Source organism: Triticum aestivum, chromosome 3B, assembly GCF_018294505.1.
Source record: "Triticum aestivum cultivar Chinese Spring chromosome 3B, IWGSC CS RefSeq v2.1, whole genome shotgun sequence".
In the NCBI taxonomy this organism is placed as follows: domain Eukaryota; kingdom Viridiplantae; phylum Streptophyta; class Magnoliopsida; order Poales; family Poaceae; genus Triticum; species Triticum aestivum.
In genome coordinates, this window is record NC_057801.1 from 726074981 (window position 1) to 726094609 (window position 19629).

Here is a 19629-nt window from a genome sequence, read left to right on the forward strand (position 1 = left end):
GAGAGATAGATAAATCAGCTCTGTTGAAAAGAGTGGAAGGTGCCAAAGCAACACATAAACCGGTGGCTAAAGAGCTTGCCGGTTTAAAACATCAAGTAAATGCCATGACTGCTGCCATTTTTGGTAAGTAACTTCATCTTAAGTTGATACTACCAAAGCATTGCAAGAATCGTTCATCCGACTTATAAATTTATTTATTGATACAGGCTCCAAGATCGCCCACCTCGGCTCAGATATGCGCAAGAAGCTTAAAGCCGCCTACACCCTTGTAGAGCAATTATATACTGGCGCACAATGAGCCATTTGCACAGCTGCGCATAAGAAACAACCGCCAAACCTCATCAAGGACACACTAGAAAAGCTATCTGTGCTGCCCCTGCGAATCGAGGAACTTAAGAAATCAACTGCAAGAGCTGGCACACTCACGGCGCTAACCCGGGCTAAAGCATGGCAAGAGATCTTGACCCGAAAGACTTGGCTAACGGCTGCCCCAGCATGAAAGAGAACGGGTCACCCTTCAGCACAGAGGACTTTGCTTCAATAGCAAGGGAAATGCATCCTCTAGCAAGCAATATAGCTAAAGATACCAACATGTCACATTATCAGGTGGTTTACGATGCTGACAACAAGAAGGTCAAGGCGCCAATCCATTATTTACAGGACCTTACTCCTCTAATCCGTAATCACACTTTTGTTCCTGACATTGACCCGTCAACACTTATTAGTGATGAAGCTGTATTCATAGCTTTGACTGGGATCAACTGGGCAACCTCTGACTTCGAGCCAATGGGTGAACAGGAAAACGATGAGCCGGTGCTGGATGACCCACAACCGTCAACTCGCTAAGGCCAAGACCAGTAAACCGCAGGCCGACTTAGCATCTGTCAGCTGATATACTTTGCAAAAAACACTTATTATTTTGGGTGGTCTGTTGCCTTGTAATAGGCTAGCTTTAAACAATTGTCTGTCATGACATCATGCATGTTGATCTGCATAACTTGATGAGCTGTTTTGATCTTCTTTGACGATCCAATATTTATGCTCATACTCCTTGTCAATTTTGCCTAAGCACATTGTCATAATCCCTGCATACAAACAGAGCACAAGTGCATGTGATACTTATGTGTATTTCCGGCTTACCAGGCCATATGCAATAAGGGCAATAGTCCCAATACAGAGCGCAACACTGTGTAATTTATTCACACCGCTGGCTTACAACACCTTAGACAACAAAGGGTATCATCATACCTTGGCGACTTAACGTCCAAAGCCAGGCCGGGTTAACAAAACACCGGATGTTCTCGAATAAAGATCCAAGCATCATGGCATGAATCAAATTTCAACCATATATCAATATGGTACAAACATAAATCGCCAAAAAGATTCAAAAGTAAAAGAAAACATAAGATCAAGGCATACAAAGGCTGCCAAGCCTCAACATCAAGTGCTATTCAAGGGCTGCACATCCACTGAGTTATTCCTTAATTCAAACCTGTAAGCCGGGCCTCACATGAACAAATCGCCGTTTTAACTTTGACAAGTCCAGTGTCTTTAAAAGATTAACTGTAAAAGAGTACGGCGAGTCATTCTAGGATTATCTGGTCGTAGTGGCAAGCATACAAAGGCAGGATAACCCGGATTTTTGGTGAATACACCTGGCGTCCAAGCCTATTACGAGGGACAACAAGCTTTTGTTCATTTAACAAAAAAACAAGTAATATTTTGATCCTGGCGTACAAGCTGAATCAGTAGGGTAGTCATAGCTATGCTCAATGAGCAGGAAGCTCCCAAGTATTTGTAACCAAGGCGTACAAGCCAGATCAAAGGGTAATCGTAGCTATGCTCAATAAGCAGGAAGCCCCCAAGTGACCTTATGAAGTGACAATAAAGACTCAGATTCTCAGAAATGAAACGACAAAGACCCTGAATCATCAGGGATGCTAGCTTTATTATACTAATCATATTATATACATTAGGAAAAGTATGTACATCACAAGAGCCGGTGGCTTAGGTGTAATAAGGTCGAAGATGAGCAATATTCCACGGCCGGTGGGTCTTCTTCTCCGACGTGCGTGAGTCCTTATGGTCTCGAACATCGATAAGGTAATATGACACGTTGTTCAGATTTTTGCTGACCACAAAAGGTCCTTCCCAAGGTGGGGATAACATGTGCATGTCAGTTTGATACTGGATGAGCCGGGGCACCAAATCTAGTTCTTGAAAGGTCCTGGTCTTAACCCAGCGGCTGTGATAGCGATGCAGATCTTGCTGGTAAATCGCCGAATGAGCCACCGCAAGGTCACACTCTTCATCCAACAGGTCAATAGCATCCTGACTTGCTTTCTCATTATCATCTTCAACATAAGCCGCCACGCGAGGCGAGTCATGACATATGTAACTACGGAGAACCGCCTCTGCTCCATAAACCATAAATAAAGGCATGTAACCCGTAGATCTGTTGAGGGTAGTATTGATACTCCAAAGCACTGAGGGCAACTCTTCCATCCAACAACCGGGCGTCCTTTGCAAAGGGACCATAAGCCGGGGCTTGATACCTCTCAAGATTTATTGATTATCTCGTTCAGCTTGACCATTAGACTGGGGGTGAGCCACCGATGATACATCAAGACGGATATGCTCTTGTCGACAGAATTCTTTCATTGCCCCCTTAGACAGATTAGTACCATTATCAGTAATGATACTATGAGGATATCCAAAATGAAAGATCACCTTTTTGATGAATTGAACCGCCGTAGCTGCATCACATTTGCTGACCGGCTCAGCTTCCACCCACTTTGTAAACTTGTCAACAACTACCAGGAGATGAGTCTTTTTATTCTTGGATCTTTTAAATGGTCCAACCATATCCAGGCCCCAGACTGCATACGGCCAAGTAATTGGAATCATCCTCAATTCTTGAGCCGACACATGAGCTCGTCTTGAAAATTTCTGACAACCATCACATTTACTGACCAGATCTTCTGCATCAGCATGAGCCGTCAGCCAATAAAACCCATGACGAAAAGCTTTCGCAACAAGAGATTTAGAGCCGGCATGATGACCACAATTTTCTTCATGAATCTCCCTTAAAATTTCGTAGCCCTCCACAGGAGAAATGCATCTTTGAAATACTCCTGTAACACTGCATCTGTGTAGCTCTCCATTGACAATAGTCATTGACTTAGACCTCCAGGTTATTTGCCTGGCCAAGGTTTCATCCTATGGTAACTCACCTCGGGTCATATAAGCCAAATATGGAACGGTCCAATCAGGGATGACATGGAGAGCCGCCACCAACTATGTCTCCGGGTCAGGAACTGCCAAGTCCTCCTCCGTAGACAACTTAACTGATGGGTTATTTAAAACATCAAGAAAAACATTAGGGGGGCCCGGCTTACGCTGAGACCCGAGCCGACTTAAAGCATCAGCAGCCTCATTTTTCCTGCAATCAACATGCTCCACTTGATAACCTTTGAGGTGACCAACAATAGTGTCAACCTCTCAGCAATAAGCTGCCATGAGTGGGTCCTTTGAATCCCAAGTTCCTGATACTTTCTGCCACCAAATCCGAGTCGCCAAAACACCATACCCGGCTTAGATTCATCTCTTTATCCATCCGAAGACCATGGAGTAAGGCCTCATACTCAGCTGCATTGTTAGTACAAGGGAACATCAACCTTAAAACATAACAAAAATTATCACCTCATGGGGAAGTAAATATAACTCTAGCCCCCGAGCCTTCCAATTGCCTGGATCCATCAAAATGAATAGTCCAATATGTATATCTGGCTTGTCCTCAGGAATCTGCAACTCTGTCCAATCATTGATGAAGTCCACAAGTGCTTGAGATTTTATTGCCGTCCGAGGCACATACTTCAAGCCATGGGATCCACACTCAATGGCCCACTTAGCTACCTGACCCGTGGCTTCTCAATTTTGAATAATATTCCCCAAGGGAGCAGAACTAACCACAGTGATGGGATGACCAAGGAAATATTGCTTCAACTTGCGACTGGCCATAAGCACGCCGTAAACCAATTTATGCCAATGAGGGTATCTCTGCTTAGATTCAATGAGCACCTCACTAACATAATAAACCGCCATTTGAACCAGATGCTCCTTGCCTGATTCCTTCCTTTCAACCACAACTGCCACACTAACAGCTTTGTTGTTTGCAGCCACATATAAAAGCAAGGGCTCCTTCTCAATAGGAGCTGCAAGAACCGGCGGCTCAGTCAGCTATTTTTTAAGCACCTCAAACACCTCATCAGCAGCATCGCTCCAGACAAAGTCATCTATCTTCTTCATCATTTGATACAAGGGGATAGCCTTCTCTAAGAGGCGGCTTATAATCCAGCTCAAAGCGGCAATATGACCCGCCAAACGCTGGACGTCATTGATACACGCTGGCTTAGCCAAAGAATTGATAGCCTTGATTTTCTTTGGGTTAGCTTCAATGCCCTCTCAGAAACCAGGAAAGCCAATAACTTGCCTGCTGGTACACCAAAGACACACTTGGCTGGGTTAAGCATCATTTTATAGACCCGGAGATTGTCAAAGGTCTCTTTCAGATCATCTATCAAAGTCTCCTTCTTCCTGTATTTCACAACAATATCATCCACATAGGCATGAACATTGAGTCCAATATGGCCATGAAGGCAATTCTGAACACACCGTTGGTAAGTCGCCTCAGCACTCTTGAGCGAAAAAGGCATAGATACATAGCAGAAGGCTTCAAAGGGAGTGATGAAAGCCGTCTTCTCCTGGCCCTTAACTGCCATCTTGATCTGATGATAACCCGAATAAGCATCCAAAACTCACAAATGCTCACAACCCGCCGTAGTATCAATAATCTGATCAATACGAGGGAGGGATAAAGGATCAGCCTGACAAGCCTTATTAAGGTCTGTATAATTCACACACATACACCAAGTGCCATGTTTCTTAAGTACCAGCATCGGGTTAGCCAACTACTCAGGATGAAAAACTTCAATCATAAACCATGCTGCCAAGAGCCGGGCCACTTCTTCACCAATGGCCATATGCCTCTCTTCATTAAAACGATGAAGAAACTGCTTGATCGGCTTAAACTTGGGATCCACATTAAGAGTGTGCTCAGCGAGTTCCCTCGGTACACATGGCATGTCAGAAGGTTTCCATGCAAAGATGACCTGGTTCTCATGGATGAACTCGATGAGCATGCTTTCCTATTTCGGATCCATATTAGCACTGATGCTAAACTAATTGGACGAGTCGCCAGACACAAAATCAACCAACTTAGTGTCATCTGCTGATTTAAACTTTAACAGGGGGTCATTTTCTGTAGTTGGATTCTTCAAAGGCGCCATATCCGCCAGGTCAACGTTGTCTTTATAAAATTTCAACTCCTCCGTAGCACAGGCCGACTCAGCATATGCAACATCACCTTCTTCACAATCCAGAGCAATCTTTCTATCAGCATGCACAGTGATGGTTCCCTTATGACCCAACATTTGAAGCTGCAAATAAACATAACATGGTTGTGCCATAAACTTGGCGTAAGCCGGTCGCCCAAACAAAGCATGGTATGGGATTTTGATCTTAACCACCTCAAAGGTCAATTTCTCAGCTCTGGAATCATGGTCGTCTCCAAAAGCTACCTCCAGTGTTATCTTACCAACTGGATACGCCGACTTACCAGGCACCACCCATGGAAAACATTAGAAGACGCCTTAAGATCTTTGGCAATCAAATTCATACGACGAAAAGTCTCATAGTAAAGGATATTGATACTACTGCCCCCATCCATGTGCACCTTTGTAAGCTTATACCTGCGTACCTGAGGAGCAACCACCAATGCCAACTGACCTGGATTGTCAACCCGGGGCGGGTGATCCTCCCGGCTCCATATAATAGGCTGCTCAGACCACCTCAAATAACGCGGCACTACCGGCTCAACTGAATTTACCGCCTGCTTATGGATTTTCTGATCTCGCTTGCACAGGCTTGTGGTGAACACATGATATTGACCACTATTCAGCTGCATTGGATTACTCCGATAGCCCCACTGCTGCTGTTGATTTCCTTGACCAGATTGCTGATTGAAACCACCTTGATTACCTTGGCCTTGAAAGCCAGAGCTTGAACCACCACCTCCAAAACCAGGTCCATGGGAGCCGAAACCTAAAGCGCCATCCGGGCCATGATTGTTCTAGAAAAGTTTAGAATTTCTATACTTTCTCATGATGAAGCAATCCTTCCACAAATGACTATCAGGCTTATCTTGGGTTCCGTGCTTCATACAAGGCTGATTCATCATGGCCTCAAGGTTGATCTTCGGCTCTCCAAACCGGGGCGCTTGCATTTGACCCTTACGATGCTGGTTCTTGTTCTGTGTGTTGGTGTTAGCCACAAAATCCAAACCGACGTCCGCCTTATGTTTTCCATTGCCACCTTGACCCGCTGTGTTATAATGTCCCTTTGTGTTGCCATTCTTCTTCCCCTTCCCAGTCTTCTCCTCATCAGACTCAGTGTCTTTAGTGCTATCAGAGTCGGCATACTTGATGAGAGCCGCCATGAGCTCCCTCATATCAATGCAATTACGCTTAATCCGCCCCAATTTTTGCTTAAGGGGAAGAAAATGGCAGTTCTTTTCCAACATCAGGACTGCTGAACCGGCATTGATACTGTCCGATGAGTGTATAAAAGATGAGATCCGGCACACCCAATTGGTTGTTGACTCACCTTCACCTTGGACGCAAGAATCCAAATCCAGAATTGACATAGGCTGCTTGCACGTGTCTTTAAATTTTTGAATAAATTGCCTCTTCAACTCAGCCCATGACCCAATGGAGTTAGCGGGCAGGCTTTTCAACCAAGTGCAAGCCGGCCCATCCAACATCATGGTGAAATACTTAGCACATGCAGCATCGCTGACATCCAGCATCTCCATAGCCATCTAATAACTCTCAATCCAAGCCTCTGGGAGATGATCCGCCATGTAGATAGGCACCTTACAGGGGCCCTTGAAATCCTTAGGCAAGCGCTTGTTGCGTAGAGCCAGCACTAAACACGGCACACCCAAAGTTCTATAGGTCACTCCTGCATCCACAAATGCTGACTGATAGACCGGTGATTGCTGTTGAGCCACCAACTGAGCCGCCAGCTCGGCCTCACGCCGCGCCCTTCCCTAGTCCACCAAAGCCTGAGCATCATTACCAGTGCACGGTAGGTCAGGCCGACGAGGTTGATTATGGTGCCGCTCACTGCTCGATACAGCCAGTTCATCAATGTGCCTGCTATACCTCCGGCTTGGACTTGTGGTTGAGTGAATTCGATCTCGACTGTACGAATAAGCTGCCTGTTGAGCTACAGCCATCTGAAGAAGTTCTCTGGCTCTCTGTATTTCCATCGCCACTGACGAATCATCCTGAACAGGGAGAGCCTCCAGTCGACTAGCCGCAGCTATCATGTTATCCAAAGGATTAGAAAAATAACCCGGGGGCATTGGAAAGTATTGAGGGGTTACATTCAAACGTGGGGGGCTGCAACACTAGGTTAAACCGGCGCTCAGGTCGCAGGCGCCTCAACGGCCCAGTCCACACTAGGCGGGTTACTGGTTCCTGCCCCAGGCGTGTTGAAAAGATTACTCGCATCGTAAACCGGAGGTAATCGACTCACATGCGTTCTGTTGAAGACCGCGTTTGATGCGTCCCGGTCTAAGCTCAACCGCAAATTCTTTGCTTGAAGCCGTTCCGCCTCCCTCTGCAAGGCGGCTCGCTCCGTCGCCATCTGGGTGTTCTCGGGGTTTAGATCCTCCATGGCTTGTGCTATCTCATCACGTAACTTTGCAACATCCATGTTAGGTCGCGTTTGATTCACCGGGTTTACCTCCGTCATTAACAGTGTTGCCGGAGCATCCAACAGATCAGATAAGTCTTGAGCCGGTGGGCGCAAAAGGGCCTCCTGCCCCGTTTACTATTGTCGTTGCTGACCCGGAGATCATCGCTGCTGTAGTTGAAGAATCCTTCCCTGGCTGCATTCTGGCCATGAAGATCGCAACCCAGTGTGTCGGCTCGTAGGGGTCTGGAATACTGTCACCATTGAAACAGCCCCCAAGCCCACCATCCTGAACCTAATAGATGGAATTGGTCTTGCCGGTTGAGGACTCATCGCCTTAATAGACAGCTGTCTCACCATCGGACTCAGATCCTCCTTGCATATCCGATCCTTGAGTAAAGCCCACAAAGAGATGCTTTGGGGCGGCTTGAACCTTGGTGGGTCGCGCGCGCTGAGCCGTCTTGACGATGTTGGTGCAGATGTCCGGCTCAGCTTCCGACTCACCAATCTTGCCGATGAAGACGTGAATTCCACCGAAGGGGACCCGGTACCCGTACTAGATTGAGCCGGCCTCGGGGCCCAGCCTTCGTCATCGATGTAGAGCTTGCCGCGATGACTCTTAGTCATCCGACCCACAACGTATCCCTTGAGACCTGCGAAGCTGCCCTTCAAGAACTCTAAACCATTGTGCGCTTGTCCCACGGTGGGCACCAACTGTCATGGAATTGTCACGGCAGATGCAGTAGTATAAGGACTTAGATGTGGATCCATCGCAACATAGTTAGCTTGAAGGGCTTAAAATTGGACAAGGGACACAAAGAGTTTACCCAGGTTCGGCAGCTCACAACGAGGTAAAGGCCTACTCCTGCTTTAGGTTGTAGTGCTTGGGTTTTGATTACCAGGGAGTGAATACGCTTGACATAGCTCTCGACTTGTTATTTTCTTGCCCTAACTAGCCGCCGGGTCATCCCTTTATATACATAGGTTGATGCCCGGCAGCTTACAGAGTCCCGGCCGGCTCATGCACACCGTGTCTGGCTCGGTGATAGAACTACACTTTCCTTAACATACAAGTTAAACATATGGCAGTTTATGCCCATGGGCCTCAAGTCTCCTACGGGTCTTGGGCCTTCAGTAAGCTTGCTTCATGAACCACCATCTTCATCATCTTCTCGGGCCTTCTCGTTATGAACCGCCAGTGATATGACCCGGCCCCTCCTGGGCGGGTCATACCCAATGGTTATATCACCAACAGTAACGGAGCGTATTGGGTTATATGGTGCACCCCTCAAGGGAAGTTAAACTACTCGAATAGCCTTGTCCACGGTAACATGACAACTTGAAGTTGTATCCCAACCTCTTAAAACTAAAACTGGAAATTTGAAGAAATACATCAAGATAACACATGGCAATACCCGATGATCACTTTCTCTCATGGAAACAAGGAAAGGATCTCTATGTAGGTTGTTGATATTGTTGGGGAACGTAGCATGCAATTTCAAAAAAATTCCTATGATCACGCAAGATCTATCTAGGAGATGCATAACAACGAGAGGGGGAGAGTGTGTCCATGTACCCTTGTAGACCGAAAGAGGAAGCGTTAGGTTAACGCGGTTGATGTAGTCGATCGTCTTCATGATCCAACTGATCTAGGTCCAAATGTATGGCATCTCCGAGTTCAGCACACGTTCAGCTCGATGGCATCCCTTGAACTCTTGATCCAGCAGAGAGTCGAGGGAGAGTTTCTTCAGCACGACAGCGTGATGACGACGTTGATGATGTGATCCGTGCAGGGCTTCGCCTAAGCACCATGATGATACTATCGTAGGAGTAAATGGCGGAGGGGGGCACCGCACACGACTAAGACAATGTTGTGACTTTCGGGTGCCTCCCTGCCCCCTTATATAAAGGAGGGGGGAGGAGGCTGATGTCTACTACATAACCATCTTCTTGTAGACATTGCTGGGCCTCTAAGTGCAGAGGTTTGTAGGACAGTAGCAAATTTCCCTCAAATGGATGACCTAAGGTTTATCAATCCGTGGGAGGCGTAGGACGAAGATGGTCTCTCTCAAGCAAACCTGCAACCAAATAACAAAGAGTGTCTTGTGTCCCCAACACACCCAATACAATGGTAAATTGTATAGGTGCACTAGTTCGGCGAAGAGATGGTGATACAAGTGCAATATGGATGGTAGATATAGGTTTTTGTAATCTGAAAATATAAAAACACCAAGGTAACTAATGTTAAAAGTGAACGTAAACGGTATTGCAATGCTAGGAAACAAGGCCTAGGGTTCATACTTTCACTAGTGCAAGTTCTCTCAACAATAATAACACAACTGGATCATATAACTATCCCTCAACATGCAACAAAGAGTCACTCCAAAGTCACTAATAGCAGAGTACAAACGAAGAGATTATTGTAGGGTACAAAACCACCTCAAAGTTATCCTTTCTGATCGATTTATTCAATAGTCCGTAGTAAAATAACACTAAGATATTCTTTCCGTTCGATCTATCATAGAGTTCGTACTAGAATAACACCTCAAGACACAAATCAACCAAAACCCTAATGTCACCTAGATACATCATTGTCACCTCAAGTATCCGTGGGTATGATTATATGATATGCATCACACAATCTCAAATTCATCTATTCAACCAACACAAAGAACTTCAAAGAGTGCCCCAAAGTTTCTACCGGAGAGTTAAGACGAAAACGTGTGCCAACCCGTATGCATAAGTTCACAAGGTCACTGAACCCGCAAGTTGATCACCAAAACATACATCAAGTAGATCACGTGAATATCCCATTATCACCACAAATAAGCACACATGCAAGACATACATCAAGTGTTCTAAAATCCTTAAAGACTCAATCTGATACGATAACTTCAAAGGGAAAACTCAATCCATTACAAGAGAGTAGAGGGGGATAAACATCATAAGATCCAACTATAATAGCAAAGCTCGCGATACAACAAGATCGTGCCAAATCAAGAACAAGAGAGAGAGAAAGAGAGAGAGAGAGATCAAAGACATAGCTACTGGTACATACCCTCAGCCCCGAGGGTGAACTACCCCCTCCTCTTCATGGAGAGCGCCGAGATGATGAAGATGGCCACCGGTGAGGGGTCCCTCCTCCAGCAGGGTGCCGAAACAGGGTCCCGATTGGTTTTTGGTGGCTACAGAGGCTTGCGGCGGCGAAACTCCCGATCTAGGTTTCTCTCTGGGGGTTTCTGTATTTATAGGAATTTTTGGCGTCGGTCTCATGTCAGGGGGGTCTCCGAGTTGTCCACGAGATAGGGGGCGCGCCTAGGGGGTGGGCGCGCCCCCACCCTCATGGGTAGCCCGGGACTCTTTTGGCCCAACTCTTCTACTCCGGGGGCTTCTTTTGGTCCATAAAAAATCATCAAAAATTGGCACGTCAATTGGACTCCGTTTGGTATTCCTTTTCGGTAAAACTCCAAAGCAAGGAAAAAACAGAAACTGGCATTGGCTTCTAGGTTAAAAGGTTAGTCCCAAAAATAATATAAAATAGCATATAAATGCATACAAAACATCCTAGATGGATAATATAATAGCGTGGAACAGTCAAAAATTATAGATACGTTGGAGACGTATCAAGCATCCCCAAGCTTAATTCTTGCTCGTCGTCGAGTAGGTAAATGATAAAAACAGAATTTTTGATGTGGAATGCTACCTAGCATAATTCCCAATGTAATTTTCTTTATTGTGGAATGAATGTTTAGATCCAAAAGATTCAAGGCAAAGGTTTAATATTGACATAAGAGTAATAATACTTGAAGCATACAAACAAAGTAATCATGTCTTCTCAAAATAACATGGCCAAAGAAAGTTATCCCTACAAAATCATATAGTCTGGCTATGCTCTATCTTCATCACACAAAATATTTAAATCATGCACAACCCCGGTTTTAGCCAAGCAATTGTTTCATACTTTAGTATTCTCAAACTTTTTCAATCTTCACGCAATACATGAGCGTGAGCCATGGACATAGCACTATAGGTGGAATAGGATGGTGGTTGTGGAGAAGACAAAAAAAGGAGAAGATAGTCTCACATCAACTAGGCGTATCAATGGGCCATGGAGATGCCCATTAATAGATATCATTGTGAGTGAGTAGGGATTGCCTTGCACGGATGCACTAGAGCTATAACTGTATGAAAGCTCATCAAAACAAACTAAGTGGGTGTGCATCCAACTTGCTTACTCACAAAGACCTAGGGCAATTTGAGGAAGCCCATCATTGGAATATACAAGCCAAGTTCTATAATGAAAAATTCCCACTAGTATATGAAGGTGACAACATAGGAGACTCTCTATCATGAAGATCATGGTGCTACTTTTAAGCACAAGTGTGGTAAAAGGATAGCAACATTGTCCCTTCTCTCTTTTTCTCTCATTTTTTTCTTTTTTTTCTTCTTTTTTTGGTGGGATTCTTTGGCCTCTTTTTTTATTTGGGCTTCTTTGGCATCTTTTATTTTTCATAAAGTCCGGAGATTCATCCCAACTTGTGAGGGAATCATTGCTTCCATCATCCTTTCCTCACATGGGACAATGCTCTAATAATGAAGATCATCACACTTTTATCTACTTACAACTCAAGAATCTTAGAACAAAATATGACTCTATGTGGATTCCTCCGGCGGTGTACCGGGATAATGAATCAAGAGTGACATGTATGAAAGAATTATGAATGGTGGCTTCACCACAAATACGATGTCAACTACATGATCATGCAAATCAATATGACAATGGTGGAGTGTGTCATAATAAACGTAAAGGTGGAAAGTTGCATGGCAATATATCTCGGAATGACTATGGAAATTCCATAATAGGTAGGTATGGTGGATGTTTTGAGGACGATATATGGTGGGTTTATGATACCAGCGAAAGTTGCACGGCACAAGAGAGGCTAGCAATGGTGGAAGGGTGAGAGTGCGTATAATCCATGGACTCAACATTCACTACAAGAAATATGTCAACTTGTGACGTTGACTATTGGTCACTGAATGGTCATTATTTTCCATTTGTGACCTTTTTGTGACCAAAAACAAATGGTCAAAAGCTGACAGTCGTAAACTAAAATTAACGACCTTCTCTGTGAGAAGGTCGTAGATGTTTACGACCAAAATATGCCTACTGTTTTGTTTTCGTCACTACCAGCCTCCCTAGGCCACGTAGGCATCCGGCGTGGCAATCTGATGTGACACAAGAATTAGTCCGGTCCAATTCGGTGTTTATATGGGCCGATCCCATTAATTCATCCTTTTTAATATATATTTTTTCTATTAATTTTCTCTAGCTACATGGGCCTAGCCCAATAATTCGGCCTTTTTAGTTTTGGGGATTCATGCATATTTTTGAGCCCTCGGCCTTTTTGCAGTCCATTTCCTTTTTTGTAAGACTTTTGATTTCATTTTTGAAATTGTTCGATGCTTGTTGGGATGTCACCTTTTGTGGCCCATATATTTGCCCAATTTGACCCAAGCAGACTTTAGCCCAATCACACACATACATCCAACATTATTTCATTCAAATTAGGAAAACTCCAGGTCAAATTCAAGTCAACCATCATATCACATCACATAACACATCTCCCAGGTTTACATAACACACAAAAATCATCTCAGGAATACATTTCCTTACACAAGAATATAGCAGGAACGAAGGGAATATACAATAAGAAAATGACGAAACATCTGCTACTATCATAACAGTACAATGTACTTTTCTTTTGACGGAACCAGGTGCCACAAATTGCTCTCTCTTTTGAGACATGCTCCAGCTGCCACAATTTGCCATCTACAATGAGAGGTATATAACAATGGACTTCATGAACATTAGAGGAGCAAACGCTCAATCAACACCAAGGCCTTAATAAAGCCTCAAAATTACAGAAAGTAAACTAGGACCAGACTTTACAATTACAGTACCATAGGACAAATCCATCAATCCAGGAGGCAAAATATGAGTGAATCCAAAGAGGCAGAAAGGAATACCTATTTTGATCCAGAGGGGCTCGTGAGCATGGCCATCTTCCGTAACAGGTTGGCCCTAACGCACCCTGGATCAGACGCGCTGGGAGCTTGTAGCTTGTCCTAAGTATCGGCAAAAATCAAAGCCACAATTTAGACTTGGTGATAACGAACAGAAATTGTAAATCAATAGCATATTAAGCACCAATTTTCTCGGATGCAAGAAGAAGAGGAGCAAAACGACACACAGAGGTGGGACATCTGTCTAACATCTAGATGATGTTCGCAGCAATGAAAATACATGCGGCCAGGCAAGCATGTGTGTGTGCTTCACCGGTGCATGCATCACTGTAGTAGCCAAGCAAGTAGAGTAGGCGCTGCCTCCGCCCAAGCTTGCTCTGCTGCCACCCACACGCATGGGCTCCTCCTGGCCCGTGCTCAGGCCATTCCAAGCCCAGGTTGTTCCACGTCTGCCCAGGTTCTACCGCCGCTGCCACAGGAGCTACTGCCGCTGGTACATGTACTGTTTTCACTGAAATTAAACATTGAAATTTACTCAATCAGGAAATTGAACACTGGAGTACAATCATTGAACAGCGAAATTGAATACTGGAGTACAATCATCGAACAGTGAAATTTACTCCAACAATACTGAAATTTAACTGAAACTGAACAGCAGTACAGCAGGATCTTGACAGCAGTACAACCGTGAAATTGAACAGCTCAATATCAGGACAAGAGTACACAAAACATAACCATGTATTCAGGCTTGGTGAGCATGGAGTAATATAAAAAATATGGCATCATAATAATTTCAGTTGTAGATGTCCCAAATCAAGCAAGCAATAAGCCAATAACAAAAAGGAAGCATCCACAATTTACAACACTAACCCGATAAAATGAATTCCTACTTCTAGTTTAGTTCAAAAAAGAAAAAGAACAACACACACTTCCAGTTTGTATAATCTGAAATTGAACACTAAAATTTAAGAATGAAAAGATGATTGAACACTGAAATTTAGCAAGTTGCTTGTTGGTTTCATCACAAGTACGAGGAGTATTTTTAAACCTACGCAAGTAATTTTTAAACCTATGCAAGTACCAGGAGTATTTCATTCCTTTCCAGTGAAAGTACTCAAAATTTGTTTGAGTAGCAAATCTAGGAGTACTGGAGAACTCCAAGTTAAATATACTCAAAGCGACCACCAAAATCTCTCAATACCATTCACAACAAGTAATCAGAATACAGCAGCAACAATTGCAGTACCCCGATAGCATTGCAGGATAGAAAGCACATAATACTGGTAGAACATATTAAGTAGAGATTCTACATGTCAGCTATTGCCATATTAAGTAGAGATTCCACATGTCAGCTACGGAGTACATCACAAGTACACAGAATACAGCAGTAACAATTGGCATATTGGCACATAATACATGTCAGCTATTGGCATATTAAGTAGAGATTCTACATGTCAGCTACATCACAAGTACACAGAATTTAGCAACAAATTAAGAGCATGTTGTTCAGCATCACACAGATAGTAGAACAATGGTACAGGCGGCTATTGGCATAAAGTAGAGATTCTACATGAATAAATCACATAAGTAACTAGAACAGAGAAAGAAAATGTAGAAGTGGAAGCGAGGCATGAATGGTGTCCCGAGTAATTGCTGCATCAGCCGTAACAGACGCCAAGGAAATCGCTGTGATGGGTTGCAACATCTGTCCTGATGCAGTCTGAGCCACAAGCTCCTCCTCACACCTGAAGTGAAACACGCGGGTTGGTCAGCAGAACTACAGCAGTTTAGCTTTTGGAGATGACGAATAACTCAAATTACCCTTGATATCTGTTTAAAAAAATTAACCTTCTAGTATGGCCATGTTAATAGATAAAATTAACCTTTTCCCTTTTACTTTCTATGAAAAAGGTAAGAGACCACACTTCTACATGCAGCTTCTGTAGATATATATCCAAGAGAAATACATCTCTGTACGAGAATCACCACAAATATGAACAGAACAATTCGGTATCGCCTAGACGAGGAATTGAAAATGCATGAGCTGATGCTATTGTATGATAGAAGTATATACTCCCATAAAAGAAGTGTTGTTTAAGTACACTCTCTTCTCTTTATTCTGTCTATTAAGTATATACTCCCATAATAGATAAAAGAAGTATATACTCCCATAAAAGACTTCCAACCACCTTTCAGTGCCTACGTACAGTGCTTTGCAGTCAGGTTTAGGACTAGCACAGTGAAAACAAAACTATCTCCTTGTTGTACTTGTTATGTTAAACCATCGAAATCAATCTGGTGTGACACATGTGGGTTATGCTATCCATGACACAAGCACTGCACTTGTTAGTATCGACTACAGTAACGAGCAACTGTTCAATTCTACGATTCAACCACGGAGTAAACTCAAATGATCGTGGAAGAAGAGCTCACCTCGTTGAAGACTAGGATCTGGCCGTTGCTCTTCTTCATGCATTCTCGAGAGGCTTCCGAATTTGAATCATGTCCTCACCCGCACCCGCCGTTGTATCTGCTTCGCTACCATCCGCACCCACCGCTCCTTGGCCATGCACCGCACCACGCGCAGCGACATCGACGGCCACGACAGTAACTGCACAGAGACGGGCGCTGCGGCGGCGAGGGCGTGCGTCAGCGGCGGGGACACCAGCGGCCGGCACGGGAACATCCTTCTCTCTGCTCCCTTTGCTCCTTTAGTTTGTCCAGTATAGTAAGAATCTGCAGAGGTGAATCGGTTAGACAAAGATCTTCCTGGTATATATGAGAAAAATGTGAAAAATGTTCTATGTGATGATTCTTTGTGGTAATAATATAGATCCTACAGAAAATTAAAATGTCCATTCTGCAGACTCTGAGCTATACGAAACCTGAAGCATTTCCATCTTTTGAGCTACTTTCCATTCTACAGAGAAGTACAGATCTGATATATTATCGACAAAACATATACATCGATTCTTATCCATATAACAAGGAAATGATGATTCTAGTCTTCACATTATAGTTAACTGCAAATACAGTACAAAATGTAAACAGAGAAGCAAGTGTCTGCCAAGTACAGCATGCGAATTGCAAAGGAAGAGAAAAGATCAGTTAAGACAAGTATTTTAAAACAAGCGCAGAAGATAGTATTATGGATCATGTATCAAATATATGTTCAGGCAAATGAATTTAAAGAAACATGGCGCCGATAACTCTGCTCTACAACAGAAATGATGGTAGTAGTAACAAATACTAGCAGGCAGTACTGAATAAGGTCTGACCATGAACTAGTGAAAAATGAAAAAGGGGTGAAAGCTCGTGGTGATAGTGCAGATAGATGATTTTGTTTTTGGCAACAGATGAACAAACATTGCACTTCGTAACACGCTAATGTCTGACAAAAACAGAATCAAGCATACCCTGCTTCCGCGCTGCATGGACTCGTCTTCGATGAACCGTATCTCGGGCGTGAGGCGCAGCTTCATCCGCTTGCCAATCTGGCTCCTGACGTACTTGGTCTTGTCCTTGAGCCCGGCCATGGCCACCTTCTTCCCCCTCTCGTCCCCGAACACAGACACATACACCTTGCACACCTGCAGACACAGTCCGGAGCAGAGACAAGGAACTCAGCATCCCAGATTGCGGCACAGCCGCATCGTTTCGAGGGAGGGCCCGGGCGTGACCTGGAGGTCATTGGAGAGCTCGACGTCGGCGACGGTGGTGAGGGAGGAGAGGGAGCGGTCGGCGCCGAGGGCGGCCTCGGGGAGGACGGCATGCTGCATGATGGGGTCACGGGTCAACATGTCCGCCAGCTCCCGCTGGATCTTCTTCGCCACCATCCGCACCGCCACAACTTGGCCATGCACCGCACCACGCGTAGCTATGTTGACGTCCATGGCAGCCGCCGCATGGAGACATGCGCCACGGCGGCGAGGGCCCGCGGCAGCGGCGGGGACACCAGCGGCTGGCACGGGAACATCCTCGCTGGCTTCATGGTGGTGGGGGATTTTGCGCCGAGGTGAGGCCATCGGCCGTCGCTGTGGGGAGTGGGAAGGGGAGGGGCAAGAGGAGGAGGGTGTGGGGAACGGCGACGAGTTCCGCCGGAGGGATCTGGATCGGGGGAGAGGAGTGGGGGCGGGGTGGGATCTGGATCGGCTAGGGTTCACGCGCGTGTGAGAGAGGGATAGGCTGTAGTGGGTTGGATGGATGGATGGATGGATGTATGGGTGGACGGATGGATGGATGTTTGCCACGTCATCGATCCATGCCACAACGGATTCCACCAATCAGAATTCATCTTATGTTTCTCTTGTAGTTTTTATCCTTTTCTTTAGGGCAAACATTCAACACATTAACCACTTATAGTTTGTTAAAAAGAAATAATATTGTGCACATGTGTATATCTTGTCATGACAAACAATGTTGATCTAGGGAGTTTTCATTTTCATTCCACAAAATACCCGTTTTCCATTTTTCGAGTGCCAAAAAGGAGGATTTTTTGTGAAGAACCTACCAAATAATTGTTACATAATTGGACCAAATCATTTTTCTAAAATACTTGGCCATATTCAATGCACAATTAACCAAATAGTTTGGTGTAAAAAGTTTTGATCCACCTCTCGTGAAAAAGACAAATTTTTGCTGATTCAGGTGGAAGCGGGTCAAATTTGAACTGTAGCTGCCTTATAGTTTGCTCTTTATTTTTTCCAAAAATCATTTCTAGGTACATAAGTATCTATTTCATCAGAGAAACACCAAAAAATTCCAAGATTCAACCACTAGCTAGGAACGGTCATTCCTGTCGTTTTGACCGCATTTTGAAACGGGCATAAAAATTCAAAAAAAATCAAAAAATTGGGAAACCTTCGCATTGTGTCATTATATGTGGCCAAGTTCCCAGGAAAAATAACAAACTTGTAATACAACAATTATTTTAAAAAAGTGATCAATCTTATGGCCACATTCATGGCATAGTTTGTTCAAATGATCTCACACTACTAGGGAAAACCCTAGCAGTAGCGCGTGTTTTGTGCCCACTAGTAGCGCGGGTGTCCGCGCTACTAATAAGGCGCTACAGCTATTGCTTAGCAGTAACGCGTGCTAGCACGCGCTACTGCTAGGACAAATAGCTGCAGCGTTTGTTCAATACCACGCTACTGCTAAGGTATCTACTTGCAGCGTGTTCTCTTTCCATCGCTACTAGTATTTTTCTTATTTTTTTATTTTTAGTGTATTTATGCGCCATCATACAAATATTGGTACAATACCAGCTATTATGAGGTTTACATCATTATGTCCATAAAAGTGTATTAAATGAAGGTAGATTAGGTTCAAGTGGAGGCAATATGTGGTGCATGTCAAAAGTATACTACTAATCCAAACTTGATCTAGTTTGGACTAGTAGTACTTTCGATGTGCACCACATATTGCCTCCACTTGAATCTAATCCGCCAGCACAAGCTATTTAATCATCATCATAGTCATTACCACCAATAGTATTTATTTAATCAGCACTAACACTAGCTAATAATAATCATCATAGTCATTACCACCAACACTAGCTATTTTATCATCATAGTAATAGTGTAGCACATCATCATCCTCAAACTCATTTCTAGCTAGCTAATCACTCCCGCTGCTCTCTCTTAGGTAAAATAACATAAAACATATATAGCTCTCCTCCTCGATCAAACTGGAGCATGCAGATGAACCTGTCTCCTAATCGTGGGTAGCGCATCTGTTTGCTGCCCCCTAGTACTTCTCTTCGCTCCCCCATCACATATTTGGTCC

The 19629-nt window shown here is 44.3% G+C and overlaps 1 pseudogene; it reads right to left on the reverse strand.

Annotated features, from left to right (window-relative positions):
• Positions 1–16491: 16491 nt before the first annotated feature.
• On the reverse strand, positions 16492–17818 carry LOC123067765 (probable ribosome-binding factor A, chloroplastic; annotated as a pseudogene).
• Positions 17819–19629: the final 1811 nt, after the last annotated feature.